We start from the raw sequence: 6115 nt of genomic DNA, 5'->3' as shown, positions 1-6115 counted from the left end.
CCAAAGAGAGGAGGGCTCTCTCCTGTCAGAGGAGTCATCCATGGATAACTCAAGTTCAGGATGGTTTCTCAGTGCTGATTGCATCTTTATCCTTTTGGAAACATTCCCTCTTGTTTCCTGAAAAAAACCTCACTGGATCAGATCATTTTAGGAGCCCAATTTCCTCCTCTGAAAATGTGGGGTATCTGTCATAGGACAAAATTGCCCAGAATCAACTTTAATAACAAATAAGTAAGAAACAGTTTTTCCTTACAAATGACAAGATTAGCAGCCGTGAGACAAGATTGAAAAAGGATGAAGAAATGAAAAATATTAAGACTGACAGCAGTGTCCTCTTTCATTCATAAATGTGATGATTCCATTTGTTTTGTAATAATGATATTTTGCACAAGTGAACAGTTTTAGAAAAGAATATTAGATCAAAATGTGTCAATGCAATAAAAACATTTCCAAATCCCTGGCCTGATTTTCTGCTCACTTAAATCTCTCTTTGTTGGTGTAATCCCATGGAATAGAAGAGCTTTGTTCTTCAGGCGATAAAATCAGATGCAGAAATGAAGTTACAAATGGAAATGATTCCAAAAAGTTACAACTCAATCTCCTGTGCAGTGTGTCGAAGCCAGAAGCTGCCAGAAATCATTTTTTTTTTTCTGGGTAAAAAGACAGATGAATAGACAAAAATTAAAGGTCATGTTAATGAGCATGAAACAACACCATCTGAAATATTCCCAGATAGATATGTCCAAGAAATTAACATCTAAAAATCAAAAATACACAACAAGAATTCATAGAGGGCTGAGTATCCTTTAATATGTGTCTTCATTTTACCTCCAGTGTGGACCAGATTTTCCAGACTCTGCAATTTGAAACATGCAACTGGATTTATTCCTTGCTGATACAGGGACTAAAGCACTGATGGCCCCTAAAAAATGAAATTCCTATGCCAGGATATCAGAAATACAGGRAAAATAAACTGCACAGCATGCAACTGCCTGGAGAAAATGGAACTATGGGAACAGCCTCATGTATTTTCAAAGYGGATCTATCCACAAATTAATTTGGATTTTTTTTTCCCTCTTTATCTGAAACAGATGTGTGAAGGAATAGTGATAAAATCACTTTGCTGTCAATTATGTGTTGGAGTGCGAGGCAGATAACTGAGATGGCTACAGCTTCTGCATAAAAATGACCAAACAATAATTAAAAAATGCTAAAAATAAACCAACTGGCACCTTTTAGGGCTTTCTTATTATTGSAGATCTTAAATGAGTCAGCCACGAGGCTGTGCTTTTGAAGAACCCACATTCATCCTAAAAGATAACTTASAAAAATCAAAAGGATGGGTGGGTTCCATTTTTGTTCTTTAAGTCGGGCTGAACAAATTAAACCAAATATATCTGGAGGAAAGAAGGAAAACATTTGCTGATATTGTGGGACATCCCCCACATTGCCCTGATAAAGGACAATTCAAGTTCAGGAACACGGATGGGGATGGATCCCCAACTTTGATGGATCCCCAACAACAAACACTTTGTTGTGCCAACAGCACTGAAAGGACCAGGAGGAAATCAGCATTCTGCTTCATTAGCGTGATTGCTAATTAAAAATTGATTTTTTAAAAATTTCAATTTGATGGAAATAAAAGRTTGTGGGAGGTCTTGTATCTCCAGGTTGCAGCTCCAACCAGAGCTCGCCCCTCATAACAAATTCACTCCGGGTTCTTTCTTCTTGAAAATCAGAATGCTTATTGAACAAACAGAAAGGGTTGCACCCAGCTTGTTATTAGAGCTGTAAATGTAATGAAATTAAAATATATTTTTAAAACAAGGTGTTTTGAATCTTTTATAAAGGTGTGTGTCTCCTGACTGCAAATCAGCAGCCTGCTGGGATTCTGAAGGAGTCCTGGGAGAGAGGCAGAACAAAGCTTTGGGAAAGCAGGGAATTAGCAAGGAATTGATGATGAAAGGATGGAGTTCAAACACGGAACCATTAGCCAGCTAAGTCCATTGCAAATAGCTCCTGGAAGGAATTGCAGCTCCAAGGCCTCATTAGCTCAGAATTTGTTAATACCAGCCCAAAATTTGGAGTGCCTGCAGTGGGCTCAGGGCTGAAATCGTGACTGACGCTGAACCTGCTCCTTGCAGATTTTTTTGTTTGTGATCTGAGCCTGGGCCATCCCTYCCTGGCCTTGTCCTGGGAATTCAGAGCCCTTCTTTTCTCCAGCCAGGGCTGACAGACTCTGSTTCCCTCCTTGGTGTGAACATTTTCTGCTCACAAGACACCATCCATTATGGCTGGAATAATCCTGGGATGGAGCAGAACAGCATTTGGCCTTTCCATTTCATGTGTCAGGCACTGACTAATTAATGGCAAAGATGAGAATTCACTCCAGAGTCTCTCAGTGGAACCAGAGACCAAATTTTGCCTCGAAAATGGGAAATATTTTCATACGACACAAACCCACGGAGCCTGACTTAGCCTGCTGAGTCTGTTTCAAGGGTGAACTTCCCAAGACAACAACCATCTGTTTGTCCTGCATTTGTACCAAACAAGAGGGTGYTCAAGTCTATTCCTTGGACTCTAAAGCTCTGCTGCCACACCATTAATGACCAAGAAATAGGGAAAACAATCTTCTATCATGTACCAGAGAGCCAGCCTTGATTTCTGGGAAATATTAATGTGAGAAAACCTTGGGTTTTRCTGGAAATCATAATAAAAAACCATCTCAGGAATTCCACAGTGAGGTAGATGTGCTCCAGAGGTGGCTGTCTCYCAGCACCCTGAAACACTTCCTCTTGGAGCTGTAGCTGAATTATGAGCTAATATCACCTCCCATGAAAACAATAACAATTCTGTAGCAGCATCACAATGAGGAACACTCCCAGAATGTGAATCTGGAATGCACCAGCYCTTCCAAAGCCCTGCTGCCAGCAAAAATATGTAGGGACACGGAGCGTCAAAAAGCCCTGTCTTAAAATTAAGAYCTCATCCTAAACCCAGGGAAACTTTATAGCACTTCTTATTTTTMTAATCAGCTTTAGTTCCTGCCTTCTTTTATCATCAGTAATGAAGAACTCGCAGTCCAGGCTATGCCCTSCTTGCCCTTGGGTCCCTCAGCTCGTCACTGAACTCTGCCTGAACTTGGTGATCAATTCTGTTGACAAGGCAGAAATAGGAAGATGACTTAGCTGCTTATTCTGCCTCCCCAAAGCTGAGCAGAGCAGCAGCCTCAGGCCCAGCAGCAGCTCTGTGTCTGAGCAGGGAGCTGRGGGTGCAGAGGGAAGCAGCAAAGTGCATTTTCCTCTCCTCAGTCACTGTTCAGAGAGGGCTCCAGGCAATGCCTTCTGCTAATCCTGTGTGCAGATCACACCATCAGCAKCACTGCCCCTGGTTTTACCTGCTGAGGCACCTACAGATGACAGAARGGAGCATCTGCACTGATTTTACGAGGTTTTGCAGTAAAAGAGGAGAGCACAAGCAACAGCACCCTGCGCTGTCACCTCATGAATAAAAAAAAAAAAAATCCACTTTATTGCTTGGTTCCATCACCGGGATGGCTCCTGAGAGGGGAAAGTTCCTCTGAAAAGGGCACTTACTGCAGAAACAGCACAAAACTATTCYAAAAACCCCAGCAGCCATCAGAGTGTGGAGGGTTGTGGAGACTTACCCAGGATGTGATGAAAAACCAGGGTTGTCTTGAAGGACTCCACCAAAAATGGCATCAGGGAAAGCTCACTGGCACTTGTGCTGCCTGTATTACTTCAGGAGCTTAGGGCAATTTGGGTTGYTTCATTCTAATCAAAATCTTTCCCTATTTCTAATCCCTTCAGCAGATTAAATATTACTAGAAGGAAAATCAACACCCACACACAAAGCCTGGGCCRGGCCACTGTCTGCAGTTATCTCTTGGAGGTCATTAGGGTTGAAAAACAGACCTTTTTGGTCAGCTAAATACCCAGCAGGCAAGGACCAGCAACAGGAGAGATCTCTATCACCCTCTCAGTAGTTCCTTACTCTCTGCCATCGAAATAAATAGCCTGGAATGAATAAAATTCAAATTAGCCTCCCTTCAGTGAGATAGAGCTGCGCCAAGTGCTGCCATTTACTGAAGTCCTTCTCCATCACTGCTGAAGAGGAAAGTTCTAAACACTGACATCTCCCAGGCAGGATTTGTTCTGGGCACAGGCTGCCAACAAAATGTATGCACTGATGTAAAACTCCCAGGGAACTCGGAGTTTCTGCAGTTTCTAAACATTASCGAGGGTGAAAACAAATAGGAAAATAATTTCTGCTCGCTTCGAGAAAAGGGGTCCTTGGACGTGTTTATTGTGGTTTTTTTCTGTGTGAAATGGTTAAAATGAACTGTGGAAATTCTGATTTGAGCAGGTGAAGAAATATTTCACATACAAGGAGCCTTTTTCTCCCCTCCTTGCTGCCATCCATTTCTGCACGAGGCACTGCCTGGAGATTTCCCAGACAAGCAATAAGAGCCCGAGTGGTAATGAAGTTATTTCCCTCCAACGTCAGGAGCGTTTGGAGCCACGGTCATATCTCAGCATCTCCTGTTCCTTTCATGTCTGGCTGTTTATCAAAGGAGCAATGAAAAGGGGCCTGGGAAYGAGGTGTGGATGGATATGAATTATTGAGAGGGAGGGAGAAGAAAGCGCTGCAGAAAACAGGAGGATCTGTCATTTTGGCTCCAGGTAAGAGGTTTCAAAGCCCAAATGAGAGAAGTGAATGTGAAAAGGCTCTGAGTGGTGTTTGTGCTGCTCAGTGGAGAGCAGGGGGTGTTGCTTTTGCATTTTGCAGCGCTGTGTCTTGGCTTCACTCCAGCCAAGGGTAAAAATCATCCTCTCAAACCCCATCCRTGCCTACACTCATCCAGAGCAGCACTGGATGAGGACAAAACTTTTGGGGAGAAGAGCAATTTCACTGGAAAATCTCCTTTTCCTTCAGGAGCCTACATGGCACTTCATTTAAGACATTTTCTGTTGTCCACTCCAGGAATTCAGCCTGAAATTTTGGGTTTTCCCTGAATCACTCAGAGAAGGATTTCCTCTCAGTTCGTGCTAGCAGCCACTCGACAGCTGTGGATGGATGGTGCTCGTGCCACGAATAATCTTCTAAGTTCTTCTGCCTTTTCTTCATAAGACAGAACTTCCATGTCTTTAAATTACTTTGTCAACCCCACTCCTTTCAAATTCTACAAATCTCTTTCAAACAATGAAATCCAAAGCCACAGAAAGAAAAAATTTAGCGCTGCTCCCATTTAATCAGTGATCCATAGCATCTTCTTTAAAAAAAAATCTCTACAAACATCTTTTGATTAGTTTGGTGGATGGACTGAGCAAATGGAGTAATTTTACATTTTGCTTTACACTGCCCCATCATGGTATAAAACCAGCCAGCATTTCTGCTTTCCAGGCTCTTGCTTTTCATTACATTCATCCCTCTTCCTCCTTTCTGCCTGGTTTGCTTTAGATTAATCCCCCATAGTGGACACACAGTAATTTCCTCAGGTTCAGCCTGAGTTTATGAGTGCCTTCCATTTGCTCTAATCTCCCCAGCTCTRTCTCTGTCTCTCTGTCTATCCTGGCAGCCATTTCCCTCGATTTTATCCTTAATTAATGCATCTTTGTGGTGTTTACAACGAAAGCTGGGTCATAAACGTGGCTCACAGATCCATTCCTCTCCCAGCACTCCGAGCCCCACCTTTGCTGACTCAGTRCGATCATAAAGTTTAGATTATCATGAATGAAACATTTGCTGATTATTCCTCCTCTCTGGCCTTTTAGCAGCTGCAGCTGATAAGCCCTCATGACTTTGGGGGATCAGAGGAGGGAGGGAACTCAGATGGAGAGCAGAGGGATCACTTTGCAGAAATTAATGCCAGTTTTGGGCAGGGAAGCTCACAAGGAGCACTGAGACCTCCCTGAACTTCCTAATCCTTGTGCAAAACTCCAGCACGCCTTCAATCCATCAATCAATCCATCAATCAATCAATAATCCACCCATCCCTCCATCCATCCATCCATCCATCCATCCATCCATCCATCCATCCATCCATCCATCCATCCATCCATCCATCCATCCATCCATCCATCCATCCATCCAT

Source organism: Malurus melanocephalus, unplaced genomic scaffold (genome assembly GCF_030028575.1).
Source record: "Malurus melanocephalus ecotype Western Australia unplaced genomic scaffold, MMel_1.1 scaffold_543, whole genome shotgun sequence".
NCBI classification, from domain to species: domain Eukaryota; kingdom Metazoa; phylum Chordata; class Aves; order Passeriformes; family Maluridae; genus Malurus; species Malurus melanocephalus.
The sequence above is the reverse complement of the archived record's forward strand: the minus strand, read 5'-3'. Positions refer to the sequence as shown.